At 43.9% G+C, this 14,562-nt stretch overlaps 1 non-coding gene across 1 annotated transcript; it reads left to right on the top strand.

Annotated features, from left to right (window-relative positions):
* The first annotated feature begins 7,820 nt into the window (after positions 1 to 7,820).
* Positions 7,821 to 7,895, top strand: Trnat-ugu (transfer RNA threonine (anticodon UGU)). The gene has a single exon. It is a non-coding gene; the product is annotated as a tRNA-Thr (tRNA).
* The last annotated feature ends 6,667 nt before the right edge of the window (positions 7,896 to 14,562 follow it).

The raw sequence follows: 14,562 nt of genomic DNA on the forward strand, positions 1-14,562 counted from the left end.
GAATACTCCTAACGATCAGCTCCCACAGCCAACGACGCGTGCATATGCCAATGACAACATCAAGACACCGGCAACTACGACTGAAATGGGCACTTGACCACCGGCATGGGCATTGACGCCCAGGCGGGATTTGGCATGGTCTGATGAATCCCGATACCTTCTTCATTACGCCGATGGGAGGACGTGAATCCGTCGTTTTCCGGTGGAACAACTCCTTGACACCTGTGCTACAGGACGGAGATAAGCTGGCGGAGGCTCCACTATGCGCGGGAGAACATCCACGTGGGCATCCTTGGGTCCAGTAAAGCTCTTGGAAGGCACGATGGCGGCCAAAGAGTATTGTACCTTGGTTGCAGACTACGTACACCATTTCGTGATTATCGTGCTTCCAGACGGCAGTGACATTTTTCAACAAGATAATGCACCATGTCACAAGGCTAGGAGTGCGATTTGGTGGTTCGAGGAACACAGTGGCGGGTTCCAGTTGGTTCGCTGCCCCCCCCCCCCCTTTCGCTGTCTCGCCAAATCTGAATTTACGGGAATTAGGTTACTTGTTTGTGCAGACGTGGTGCCAGATCTCTTCAGCGACCTATCAAGGCCTCATTGCTTTCATGCCACGGAGCATTCCCGCCTTCATCAGTGCCGTAGGTGGACATACTGGACATTACGTAGATGCTCATAATGTTCTGGATCCTCCGCGTATTCCTTTCCTCGATGAGTCTCCGAAGAGCCTCATCATCCCTTACCTTATTTGTTTACCTAATTTTCAAAATTCTTATGTAGCAACACATATCAAATGCTTTGGTTCTGTTCTGTCCCGGTTTTCCCACAGTCCATGTTTCACTACCATAGAATGCTGTGCTCCAAGCGTGCACTCTCAGAAATTTCTTCCTCAAATTAAGGCGAGGGATGCCCTTTTTGGCTGTGTTGCTTCTCTTTCAATGTCCTCCTTGCTCCGTCCGCGTGCGTTATTTTGCTGCTTGAGTAAAAGCAATCCTGATGTTCAGTTTATCGCTGTTTCTATTTCTATCGCTTCTCATTACTTTCGTATGTTTTCGATTTACTCTCAATCCATTTTCTGTAATCAATAGACAGGTCATTCCATTCAGCAGATCCAGTTATTCTTCTACGCTTTTACTGAGGACAGCAATATCATCAGCGAATCTCATCACTGATATCATTTTACCTTGAATTTTAATTCATCTCTTGAAGCTGTCACTTATTTTCGTCATGTTTCTCCAAAATATATAGACTGTATAGCAAGGTAGAAATACTACAACCCCATCTTACATCCTTTTTAATCCGTTCTTGGTCTAACACCCTTATTGTTTCCTCTTGACTCTTATAGTTATTTTATATTACCCGCCTTCCCCCACGGCTTGCCCCAATTTTCTTCGGATTTCGAACATCTGGCTCCGTTCAACATTGTCTAACGCTTTTTCCATGTCTAAAAATCCAATGAATGTGTCTTGATTTTTCTTTAGTCTTGCTTCCATTATCAACCGCACATGAAAACTGCCTTTCTGGTGCCTTTACCTTTCCTACACCCAAACTGATTGCCATCTAACACATTCTCAGCTTTTTTTTTCCATTCTCATCTTTATTACTCTAGTCATCAAGTTAGATGCATGGGCTGTTACACTGGTTGTCCGATAGTTCTCGCACTTGTCGGCTTTTGCAATCTCTGGAATTGTGTGGCTGATGTTTTTCCGAAAGTCAGATGGTATGTCACCAGACTCATAAATTCTACACACCAACGTGAATAAATGTTTTGTTGCCACTTCCCCAAATTATTTTAGAAAGTCTGATGGACCTCTATTTCTCGACATCTGTTTCTTCTTCAGTCACATAAAAAACAAAATCTTCCCCCATATAGAGGCCTTCAATGTACTCTTTCCATCTATCCTCTCCCTCCTCCGCATTTAACAGTGGAATTTCCATTGCACTCTTATTGTTACTACCTTTGCTTTTAATTTAACCAAGGTTATTGTGACTTTCCTATATGCCGACTCAGTCCTTTCGACAATTATTTCTTTTTTGATTTCATCACGTTTTTCATGTAGTCATTTCACCTTAGCTTCCCTGGATTTATTATTTATTTCATTTTTAAGTGACTTTTAATTCTGTATTTCAAATGGCTCTGAGCACAATGCGACTTAACAAAAAAAAAAATGGTTCAAATGGTTCTGAGCACTATGGGACTCAACTGCTGAGGTCATAAGTCCCCTAGAACTTAGAACTACTTAAACCTAACTAACCTAAGGACAACACAAACATCCATGCCCGAGGCAGGATTCGAATCTGCGACCGTAGCGGTCGCGCGGTTCCAGACTGTAGCGCCAGAACCGCTCGGCCACCAGCGGCCGGCCTGGGACTTAACACCTGAGGTCATCAGTCCCATAGAACTTAGAACTACTTAAACCTAACTAACCTTAGGACATCACACACATCCATGCCCGAGGCAGGATTCGAACCAGCGACCGTAGCGGTCGCGCGGTTCCAGACTAAAGCGCCTAGAACCGCTCGGCCACACCGGCCGGCTCCTGAATTTCCCTGAATTTTTTATACTTCCTTTTTTCGTCCATCAGCTGGAGTATTTGTTCTGTTACCCATAGTGTTTCGGCCGTTATTTTCTCTTTACCTATGTTTTTCTTTTCAGCTTATGTGGTTACTCTTTTTTGTAGAAGTCCCTTCGTCTTCTACTTAACAGCTTACAGCTTACTGAGCTACTCTTTATTGCAGTACCTATAGCCCCACAAAACTTCAAGGTTATCTCTTCAATCCTTAGTGCTTCCATAACCCACTTCTTCGCGCATTGATTCTTGCTGAATAGCATTTTGAAATTCCAGACTTCTTTTCGTCACTGCTAAATTGTGATTTGTGTGTATTTGTGCTCCTGGAAACGTCTTACAATCCAACATCTGATATCAGAATCTCTGCAGGACCATGATGTAATCCAACGTAAGTCCTGCCATATCTCCCTGCGTTTTCCAAGTGTACCTCCATCCCTTGTGGTCCTTGAACACAATATTCACTATCATTAGCTGACATTTATCGTTGAACTGAATTATTCTTGCTCTTCTCTCTACCAAGTCCACATTTTTTCATAACACTTTATTCCACTCCTTTACCTACAACCGCTTTCCAATCCCATATGATTATGCAGCTTTACTGTATGATTAAATGATGATGGCGTCCTCTTGGGTAAAATATTCCGGAGGTAAAATAGCCCCCCATTCGGATCTCCGGGCGGGGACTACTCAAGAGGACGTCATTATCAGGAGAAAGAAAACTGGCGTTCTACGGATCGGAGCGTGGAATGTCAGATCCCTTAATCGGGCAGGTAGGTTAGAAAATTTAAAAAGGGAAATGGATAGGTTAAAGTTAGATATAGTGGGAACAAGACTTTTGGTCAGGTGTTTACAGGGTTATAAATACAAAATCAAATAGGGGTAATGCAGGAGTAGGTTTAATAATGAATAAAAAAATAGGAGTGCGGGTTAGCTACTACAAACAGCATAGTGAACGCATTATTGTGGCCAAGATAGACACAAAGCCCATGCCTACTACAGTAGTACAGGTTTATATGCCAACTAGCTCTGCAGATGATGAAGAAATTGATGAAATGTATGACGAGATAAAAGAAATTATTCAGGTAGTGAATGGAGACGAAAATTTAATAGTCAGTAGGAAAAGGGAGAGAAGGAAACATAGTAGGTGAATATGGATTGGGGGGAAGAAATAAAAGAGGAAGCCGCCTTGTAGAATTTTGCACAGAGCATAACTTAATCATAGCTAACATTTGGTTCAAGAATCATAAAAGAAGGTTGTATACCTGGAAGAATCCTGGAGATACTAAAAGGTATCAGATAGATTATATAATGGTAAGACAGAGATTTAGGAACCAGGTTTTAAATTGTAAGACATTTCCAGAGGCAGATGTGGATTCTGACCACAATCTATTGGTTATGAACTGCAGATTGAAACTGAGGAAACTGCAAAAAGGTGGGAATTTAATGAGATGGGACCTGGATAAACTGAAAGAACCAGAGGTTGTAGAGAGTTTCAGGGAGAGCATAAGGGAACAATTGACAGGAATGGGGGAAAGAAATACAATAGAAGAAGAATGGGTAACTCTGAGGGATGAAGTAGTGAAGGCAGCAGAGGATCAAGTAGGTAAAAAGACGAGGGCTAATAGAAATACTTGGGTAACAGAAGAAATATTGAATTTAATTGCTGAAAGGAGAAAATATAAAAATGCAGTAAATGAAGCAGGCAAAAAGGAATACATACGTCTCAAAAATGAGATCGACAGGAAGTGCAAAATGGCTAAGCAGGGATGGCTAGAGGACAAATGTAAAGATGTAGAGGCTTGTCTCACTAGGGGTAAGATAGATACTGCCTACAGGAAAATTAAAGAGACCTTTGGAGAGAAGAGAACCACTTGTATGAATATCAAGAGCTCAGATGGCAACCCAGTTCTAAGCAAAGAAGGGAAGGCAGAAAGGTGGAAGGAGTATATAGAGGGTTTATACAAGGGCGATGCACTTGTGGACAATATTATGGAAATGGAAGAGGATGTAGATGAAGATGAAATGGGAGATAAGATACTGCGTGAAGAGTTTGACAGAGCACTGAAAGACCTGAGTCGAAACAAGGCCCCGGGAGTAGACAACATTCCATTAGAACTACTGATGGCCTTGGGAGAGCCAGTCATGACAAAACTCTACCATCTGGTGAGCAAGATGTATGAGACAGGCGAAATACCCACAGACTTCAAGAAGAATATAATAATTGGTTCAAATGGTTCAAATGGCTCTGAGCACTATGGGACTCAACTGCTGAGGTCATTAGTCCCCTAGAACTTAGAACTAGTTAAACCTAACTAACCTAAGGACATCACAAACATCCATGCCCGAGGCAGGATTCGAACCTGCGACCGTAGCGGTCTTGCGGTTCCAGACTGCAGCGCCTTTAACCGCACGGCCACTTCGGCCGGCATAATAATTCCAATCCCAAAGAAAGCAGGTGTTTACAGATGTGAAAATTACCGAACTATCAGTTTAATAAATCACAGCTGCAAAATACTAACGCGAATTCTTTACAGACGAATGGAAAAACTGGCAGAAGCGGACCTCGGGGAAGATCAGTTTGGATTCCGTAGAAATGTTGGAACACGTGAGGCAATACTAACCTTACGACTTACCTTAGAAGAAAGATTAAGAAAAGGCAAACCTACGTTTCTAGCATTTGTAGACTTAGAGAAAGCTTTTGACAACGTTAACTGGCATACCCTCCTTCAAATTCTGAAGGTGGCAGGGGTAAAATACAAGGAGCGAAAGGCTATTTACAATTTGTACAGAAACCAGATGGCAGTTATAAGAGTCGAGGGGCATGAAAGGGAAGCTGTGGTTGGGAAAGGAGTGAGACAGGGTTGTAGCCTCTCCCCGATGTTATTCAATCTGTATATTGAGCAAGCAGTAAAGGAAACAAAAGAAAAATTCGGAGTAGGTATTAAAATTCATGGAGAAGAAGTAAAAACTTTGAGGTTCGCCGATGACATTGTAATTCTGTCAGAGACAGCAAAGGATTTGGAAGAGCAGTTGAACGGAATGGACAGTGTCTTGAAAGGAGGATATAAGATGAACATCAACAAAAGCAAAACGAGGATAATGGAATGTAGTCAAATTAAATCGGGTGATGCTGAGGGGATTAGATTAGGAAATGAGACACTTAAAGTAGTAAAGGAGTTTTGCTATTTAGGGAGTAAAATAACTGATGATGGTCGAAGTAGAGAGGATATAAAATGTAGACTGGCAATGGCAACGAAATCGTTTCTGAAGAAGAGAAATTTGTTAACATCGAGTATAGATTTAAGTGTCAGGATGTGGTTTCTGAAAGTATTTGTATGGAGTGTAGCCATGTATGGAAGTGAAACATGGACGATAACCAGTTTGGACAAGAAGAGAATAGAAGCTTTCGAAATGTGGTGCTACAGAAGAATGCTGAAGATAAGGTGGGTAGATCACGTAACTAATGAGGAGGTATTGAATAGGATTGGGGAGAAGAGAAGTTTGTGGCACAACTTGACTAGAAGAAGGGATAGGTTGGTAGGACATGTTTTGGGGCATCAAGGGATCACAAATTTAGCATTGGAGGGCAGCGTGGAGGGTAAAAATCGTAGAGGGAGACCAAGAGATCAATACACTAAGCAGATTCAGAAGGATGTAGGTTGCAGTAGGTACTGGGAGATGAAGAGGCTTGCACAGGATAGAGTGGCATGGAGAGCTGCATCAAACCAGTCTCAGGACTGAAGACCACAACAACAACAACATGATTATTAGATTTTCATCTCCCTTTACGAACTGAACTGCGTTCAGTATCATTATACACTTTCTCTGTCCCTTTGCCTTCGGCTTACAACGTCAGCACGTGTACCTGAACTATCGTTGTGGGAGTTGATTTGATGTCACTATCGCTGAATTGTTCATAGTAACTCACTATCTACTGTAACTTCCTATTCATACCGAAACCTACTCCCAGTATTCCATTTTCTGCTAATATCGATATTTCCCTACACTCATCGGATCAGAAATCTTCGTCTTCTTTCCATTTTACTTATTTGTATATGTATTTTGAGCCTTAGAATTTCCCTTTTCAGGTTTTCTTCCTTCCTTACCATGTTCAAATTCATGACGTTCCACGCAGCGAATCATAGAATGTTACCCTTTCGTTGGTTATACATTCTTTTTCTCATGGTACCACACATTTGGCAGTCCCTTCCCTGAAATGCGAAGGGCGGAATAAAGTGGAATATTTTGCCAATCGAGAGATCATCATGACATTTTTTTCAACTGCAGGCTACATGTCCTGTGGATACACATTAGCCGGCCGGGTGGCCAAGCGGTTAAAGGCGCTACAGTCTGGAACCGCGCGACCGCTACGGTCGCAGGTTCGAATCCTGCCTCGGGCATGGATGTGTGTGATGTCTTAGGTTAGTTAGGTTTAAGTAGTTCTAAGTTCTAGGGGACTAATGACCTTAGAAGTTAAGTCCCATAGTGCTCAGAGCCATTTGAACCATTTTTGATACACATTATTTGTCTTTAATGCAGTCTTTTCCTTTGCCTTCTGCATTCTCATGCCGTTGACGATTATTCCGTCTTTAGGGGAAGTTTGCCACCCCAAGGGCAAGAGAGTGTCCTGAAACTCTGCTCGCTCCTCCGCCCTCTTTAACAAGACTGTTGGTGAATGAAAGTGATTTCCCATGCCGGAAATCTTCGGCCGCCGTTGTTGCCGATTTTTTATTTAAAATTTAAGTGGTGGGTGGTAGGAACGCCGGAGGTGGAGTTTTGATAACTAATCGAAGCCGCTATCCCTAGACCACCGGTGCACCTTCTTCCAGGTCAGAAAATACAGGTTTTCGTTTAGTTAGTTTGAGTTCAAGAAATTATCGTCTGGGACAATTTAACGTGATGTGTTTCATTACATACGAAGCATGATGATAGTTGTTCCATGTATGTAATGTATGCTCGATTGCCGCCAGTACTAGTTAGTTATGGGATTGGCTTTTTTATCTTAAATTTTAGTAAATCTTAATCCATTTAGGTCGTGGAACGGATACAAATCTGCCACTACCTCATTCCGGATTGAACGAACGTTTCCATGAGACTGCGGTTTGAGTGTTTTTACCACGAGTAATGAGTATGATGGGCAAACATCTATTAGGCGCACTACGAATGTAGTGGTGTGGACATGCTGGGAATGTGGACCTCACGGGGAGAGTGCAAGGGATAAGTCCTTGCAGACGCACTATCCTCTGTGCCCGCGGTGGCTCAGATGGATAGAGCGTCTGCCATGTAAGCAGGAGATCCCGGGTTCGAGTCCCGGTCGGGGCACACATTTTCAACATGTCCCCAATGAAGTACATCAACGCCTGTTTGCAGCTAGGGTGTCTATTTAATTATCATTTCAAATATATGAAAACATCAAGAGGAATGCATGCTCGAACATAAAAGGAGATAGTAGCGAAGACAGCAACCCTCCAGGGTAGCCGAGACCGCCGGCACGGTAGCTCAGCGTGCTCGGTCAGAGGGCTAGCTGCCCTCTGTAATAAAAAAACTGAGTTAATGGATCAACAATGAACTGAAGCGGATGTCTTTTGACGTCCGCCCAGAGCAGATACAACGAACGAAAACCAACAAAATGAGATACACAAAAAAAAGAGCGCTAACGCGCTGCTTCCTGGACTCGGGTAGGCGCGCCGGCCCCAGATCGAATCCGCCCGGCGGATTAACGACGAGGGCCGGTGTGTTGGCCAGCCTGGATGTGGTTTTTAGGCGGTTTTCCACATCCCACCAGGTGAATACTGGGCTGGTCCCCACGTTCCACCTCAGTTACACACGTCGCAGACATCTGAAACACGTCCGCACTATTTCACGAGTTACACGAGACGCAGGCAGTTGTGCTACATTGATTCCGTCCTGGGGGGTAGGGGGTGGCGGCAGGAAGGGCATCCGGCCATCCATAACACTAACACTGCCAAATCCGTTGTAACCACGCCGACCCTGCGATCGCTGCGGGACTGTGGCGTCAGCGAAAGAAGTATCCAAGACAGAAGGTAGTGATGATGTGCTTGACCACGAATGGCTCCTTTGTCATCTCCTCAATATGTTGCAAGAGTCGGTCGTGGTCAGAACAGTGTTCTACGTAGTGCCTTACGTCGGAGCTAAGGGAATTCGAACGTGAACAGGTTGTTGGTGCTCGTATGGTAGGTACATCCATAATCAAAGCAGCTGAAGTGTTTGGTGTTTCAATGGCCACTGTATCGAAGATATCTACGCATACAGGGAAAGAGGAGAAACATCATCCGCTAAGTCGCAACACAGATGGAAATGTGTGTTGAGTGATCGTGACAGAAGATCATTGAAGAGGACTGTGACGAAAAATAAGAGGACGACAGCGGCAGAAGTTACTGCAGAACCGAATGTGGCAAAAGGATTCCCGTCAGCACCAAAAGAAGACGAATCTGGTGAGACCCGCCTTTGCATCTTAGCATTACACGGAAAGCAGCAGGGCCATAATATCAAACATAGGCAGCGTGTGTTAAACAGCCCGCCAGGTTAACCGAGAGTGCTAATGCGCTGCTTCCTGGACTCGGGTAGGCGCGCCGGCTCCGGCCCCGGATCGAATCCACGCGGCGCATTAAAGACGGAGGCCGGAGTGCCGGCCAGCCTGGATGTGGTTTTTAGGCGGTTTTCCACATCCCCCTAGGTTAATACCGGGCTGATCCCCACGTCCCGCCTCAGTTACACGGCTCGCAGACATCTGAACACATTCGCACTATTCCATGGATTACACTCGATGCAGACAGGTGGGGTACACTAATTCCGTGCAGAGGGGTACGGGGTGGCGGCAGGAAGGGCAGCCGCCAGCCCCTTGAATTAACCTTGCCAAATCCGATTAACCATGCCGACCCTGCATCACTGCGGGAAACAGGCACAAGAAAAAGAAAGACAGCTTGTGTTACACCATTTTATTTACCTTGCACAATTTAATACAACAAGACAGCTTGGTGTTTAACAAACTCACCCCAATTAGAATAAAACTTCTCTCAAACCTGTATGAACATTTACTTAACCAATGTATAAAACATTAATTAAAGTTGCTCGTGGCACAAACATTTAATAAAACCAAAACTTGCCAAACTCAGAAACGGCAATACTAGGCTACGCAAGGCCCTTTACCCAAGGAATAACGTAAATAAATATTAAAAAATCTAAGGAATAAAAAGGTAATTTCTAGAACCTTAACGCTACCTACTGAAGGCAGCCGGTGCCCAAACTTCTAACAAATAATCAAATAGGTGCCAGTAAAGACAAACACTAATTAAAATAACGAACAATTAATAAACTAGACCCTTGGCAAAATGGCTCTGAGCACTATGGGACTTAACAGCTATGGTCATCAGTCCCCTAGAACTTAGAACTACTTAAACCTAACTAACCTAAGGACAGCACACAACACCCAGCCATCACGAGGCAGAGAAAATCCCTGACCCCGCCGGGAATCGAACCCGGGAACCCGGGCGTGGGAAGCGAGAACGCTACCGCACGACCACGAGATGCGGGCAGACCCTTGGCATCTAAAGATATTTAGTAACATACACACATAAAACCTTGTTTTATAAAAATTCTGACATTTCAACTCACACACAAGGTACAAATACCGACATCCTGAATGCTAAAAAAAGGACAATTAACCAAGCGAATCCTTAATGAATCTGATCGGGCACTAACGACAGAGTGCCACTCAACATTACAACATCCAAGTCATACTTAAAGCCCAAAGTACATTCGTCAGAGTGGCGAAGGAACGGGGTACGAAGCTTAACGACCTGACGGAGCCAGAACCAAAGACGTAACCGAGGACGAGGGCCTCCACATGGAGCCGGTCAAACGAATCACAGCTCTGCTGGCAACGGCCAAGTCGTCAAGCCGACTGTACCGGTCGAAATGCACTGCGACTCACGTAACTGAAACGTTAATCAACTACAACAGCACACTTGCATTTACACAGTCATACTACACAAGACATAAAACCGTGATATTTAAAACAAGAAAGCTCGCCTAACAAAAGGTTTTTAACTCGGCAACTTAAGCATTCATTTAAACACCATAATACCACGCGATAGGAACTTCTGAGTTTATTATAAAGACAAGGCCGAGCAGAAAAATATTTTCATGAAACACGATGTGATTTTATAAGACAGCATCGCCTTTCGTTACTCGTCACTAATGTGTACATCCTTGTTTTTAAAAAGCATAGTTAGCACCACCATAAACACACAATCACCAAATAATGAGCCGCTCACCAGTCTTTCTTACATATATCTGCTGATCCTTTATCAAGTAGTAAGAAACCAAGGTGGAATTCCTAAGGACCGTTATCATGGCATCTGTGACTTAACTTTCCACGCCACACTGGGAACCAGCCTCACACGCATGAGCTGGTGCACGGCTAATCCAGACGACACTCCGGCGAACACTTCTTCTCAACGTTCATTGCGTGTCGTTGTTGTTGTGGTCTGCAGTCCTGAGACTGGTTTGATGCAGCTCTCCATGCTACTCTATCCTGTGCAAGCTTCTTCATCTCCCAGTACCTACTGCAGCCTACATCCTTCTGAATCTGCTTAGTTTATTCATCTCTTGGTCTCCCTCTACGATTTGTACCCTCCACGCTGCACTCCAATGCTAAATTGGTGATCCCTTGATGCCTCCGAATATGCCCTAACAACCGATTCCTTCTTCTAGTCAAGTTGTGCCACAAACTCCTCTTCTCCCCAAATCTATTCAATACCTCCTCATTAGTTATGTGATCTACCCATTTAATCTTCAGCATTGTTCTGTAGCACCACATTTCGAAAGCTTCTATTCTCTTCTCGTCTAAATTATTTATCGTCCACGTTTCACTCCCATGCGTGGCTACACTCAATACAAATACTTTCAGAAACGACTTCCTCACATTTAAATCTATATTCGATGTTAACAAATTTCTCTTCTTCAGATACGCTTTCCTTGCCATTGCCAGTCTACATTTTATATCCTCTCTACTTCGACCATCATCAGTTATTTTTCTCCCCAAATAGCAAAACTCCTTAACTACTTTAAGTGTCTCATTTCCTAATCTAATTCCCTCAGCATTACCAGACTTAATTCCACTATAATCCATTATCCTCGTTTTCCTTTTGTTGATGTTCATCTTATATCCTCCTTTCAAGACACTGTCCATTCCGTTCAACTGCTCTTCCAAGTCCTTAGCTGTCTCTGACAGAATTACAATGTCATCGGCGAACCTGAAAGTTTTTATTTCTTCTCCATGGATTTTAATACATACTCCGAACTTTTATTTTGTTTCCTTTACTGATTGCTCAATATACAGTTTGAATAACATCGGGGAGAGGCTACAACCCTGTCTCACTCCCTTCCCAACCACTTCTTCCCTTTCATGCCCTCGACTCTTATAACTGCCATCTGGTTTCTGTACAAATTGTAAATAGCCTTTCGCTCCCTGTATTTTACCCCTGCCACCTTCAGAATTTGAAAGAGAATATTCCAGTCAACATTGTCAAAAGCTTTCTAAGCCTACAGATGCTAGAAACGTAGGTTTGCCTTTCCTTAATCTTTCTCCTAAGATAAGTCGTAGGGTCAGTATTGCCAAACGTGTTCCAAAATTTCTACGGAATCCAAACTGATCTTCCCCCCGGTCGGCTTCTGCGTGGTGAGCACAAAACCAAACACCACGCGTCGTGTGAGAACACAACTTCGCCCCACTCCTAACACTCTCAATGAGCATGTGCACCAAGTAAGGGCCAATCTCCTGACCCCGTAGTACCTCGCGACCGATAGACTACAGTTCCCCGCTGCCTCGGTGCTGCAGACTTAAATAGCCGGGCCCGCCCCAATGAACAACTGACTCGCGGCCGCCCAAAGGAAAATCGAAAGCAAAGATGATATCAGCGGGACAGAAGTAACTGGCGCTAGCCGCGCGGCGTATCAACTGGAAATTGGAGGGCGCGCTAAAATTCCAAAACCATTCATTACTGATGCAGTGTGTGTAACAGAAAAACGTGGCGCCGGAGTCCTAGAACAGGGTCTGTGGCGCAATGGAAGAAAGTAATATGGTCGAATGAACCTTACTTCACACTGTTTCCAGATTCTGGCCAACTGTGAAACATGGCGGGCATTCGGTGATGACTTGGGCTACCATAGCGTGGTATTTCATGGACCCTATGATTGTTCTGCAAGGTCGCATTACTGCCAAGGAATGTGTGCCATTTTTGTACAATTTTTTTGTACAATGTTCCTAGCGAACAGGGACTCTGTTCACACTGGTCACATGATTCAGAACCGGTTTTGTGAGCTGCTGTCCTGGCCATCACAGTCAACAGGTCTCAATATTATTGCGCATTTCTGTTTACTTTTAAAGAGAAAGGTACGGGTTCTGCAGGAATATGACTTCCCTGAAAGCCCAACAGGACTTGCATTTATCCATTCAGAGACAACTGTAAGCTGTTTTAAATGGCTCAAATGGCTCTGAGCACTATGGGACTCAACATCTTAGGTCATAAGTCCCCTAGAACTTAGAACTACTCAAACCTAACTAACCTAAGGACATCACACACACCCATGCCCGAGGCAGGATTCGAACCTGCGACCGTAGCAGTCCCGCGGTTCCGGACTGCAGCGCCAGAACCGCTAGACCACCGCGGCCGGCCTGTTTTAAATGCTAAAGAGTTTTCTGTACTTTATTAGGCATGGAAACGGGTTGTGTTTTTGGTGTTTCCATATTGTAGTCCACCTCGTGTGCTTCTACAGCTCCCACAAGTACCATCCTACTGTGTTCTCTTTCCTTCCTGTCATTGTTTCCCTCCTGTTTCTTTCCTAGCCGCCTCATTTAATTTCTTCCATACAGCGCTGTGCTCCAAACGCATTTTGTCATAAATTTCTTACTCAGATTAAGAGTGATATTTGATACCATAGAACTCTTTAGAGAACTTTTTACATACTCCTTCCTTAGTGCGTCATTTGTTATTTTTCGGGACCGGTGATCTTAGCAGTTTGGTCCCTTAGGAATTTACACACATTTGAACATTTTGTTTATTTTACTTCCGAGGCAGCAGATTTCCTTCACTTCCTCTACTTTGCCAATCCAGAGTCTGTGCCCATCAGGTTGAGGTCTTGCAGTTTTTCCCCGCTTTCACCGAGAATGACAATGTCATCGGAGACTGTTGTCACTGACAGCCATTCACTCTGAAATTTGATCCTGAACCTTAGTTTTATTTCCGTCGTTGCTGCATCGACGTATGGACTGAACAGCAGGGGTTGCATACTTGTCTAATACGGTCTCTAAAACGAATAGTTACATTTATTAAGAATGAAAATTTCATCTGATTGCGGCCTGTGTAATCAATAATACATGAAATGGTAATGAACACCAGCTGCCGGAGCGTAAATAGAGAGTCACGCGGAGTGGCCGCTCGGTTAGAGGCGCAATGTCACGAATCGCGCTGCCCCTCCCGCCGGTCGTTCGAGTCTTCCCTCGGGCATGGGTGTGTGTGTTGTCGTTAGCGTTAGTTGGTTTAAGTAGTGTGTAAGTCTAGTGACTGATGACCTCAGCAGTTTGGTTCCTTGGGAATTTACACGCGTTTAGTAGAGTACGTAACAAATATTTAAGTTCCACGAAATACCGGGCGAGTCAGGAGGAAAGGTACATTCTTCGAGGGGGGATAGAACCAGCGAATCAAAAGGCATTAATCATATGGACGTATGACCCCTTCCGGGTGATTTCCGAGATACAAGACATTTAATTTCACTTTTGTATGTTTTTCATGAATGACTCGAAATCCGCACACTCAAACGAAAACGCGTCGCTGTACAAAATTGAAGTACACTAAATTTCCGATAAAAAAGATCTCTTCATATTTTCTTTTGTGCTCATAGTTTGGGCGAATAGCGCGCGATATTGTTTAAAATCTCTCGCAATGTACATTCTCCGTACCTTAGG

This window comes from Schistocerca nitens, chromosome 7, assembly GCF_023898315.1.
Source record: "Schistocerca nitens isolate TAMUIC-IGC-003100 chromosome 7, iqSchNite1.1, whole genome shotgun sequence".
Taxonomy (NCBI): Eukaryota; Metazoa; Arthropoda; class Insecta; order Orthoptera; family Acrididae; genus Schistocerca; species Schistocerca nitens.